Source organism: Cryptotermes secundus, unplaced genomic scaffold, assembly GCF_002891405.2.
Source record: "Cryptotermes secundus unplaced genomic scaffold, Csec_1.0 scaffold70, whole genome shotgun sequence".
Lineage (NCBI taxonomy): Eukaryota > Metazoa > Arthropoda > Insecta > Blattodea > Kalotermitidae > Cryptotermes > Cryptotermes secundus.
In genome coordinates, this window is record NW_019734964.1 from 5,136,144 (window position 1) to 5,137,078 (window position 935).

Consider the following 935-nt stretch of genomic DNA (forward strand, 5'->3'; position numbering starts at 1 on the left):
ACCAGGCAGTAACTTCCCTTTATACAGCTTCATCATCAAGAAAATGTTCAGCTGAAAGATGATGTTTAAGAGGGCCAAACAAATGGAAGTCGCTTGGAGGAAGACTCATCACCTGTGACAATTTGGGCTAGCATATTGTGTCCTTCATTGTGGTAGCGATTGAGATGCTGTAATGCCAGACCCATTCTTTGCATTTTGTGTTGTGGGGTCAGCATGCATGGCACCCATCGTGCACAGACTTTGTGAAAACCTAACCCGTCATGCGACATCCATTTGTTCGGCCCTCTTAAACATCTTTTGGCAGAACATTTTCCCGACGATTAAGCTTTAGACAGGGAAGTCACCACCTGGTTCCGACAGCATCCCAAAGAATTTTATGCTGCTGGTTTTCAGGGGCTTGTGAAAGGTTGGGACAAGTGCCTCAGTGTACTGGGAGATTATGTTGAGAAATAAAAGCATTTTTCACATCAGTACTGATATTTACTTACGTTCTATATCCATTTGTAACTTACTTATTGACTTACCTACATATGTTGATAAAATTACATAAGCATCATGAAGGTGTATGTATCCATGGAGAATAAGTTGTATGCATTTTAGACCTTCCTACCATGGCCTGTCCAATGAATAGAAAATACTATGGAATTGGCGTAATAGCAACAAAGTGGCAGTGTGTAGCTGGATTGTGTATGTCATCCAGTTGCATTACAAATTTCAAGTAAAATGCACAGTCAGCCTGCAAACCTGTTCTGAAACAGGTGTCTCCAGCTTATTACTACCTTGTGGTGGCAGACTAGTTCTTATGTGAAAAAATGGAAATACATGTTACCTTTGAAATTTATTGCAGAGACATATCCCATCTCTGCCAAAAGAATCTCTTGAAATGTTGGCGACTTCAGCAGCTGGATTCCTAATACATTTTATACTTTCATCAG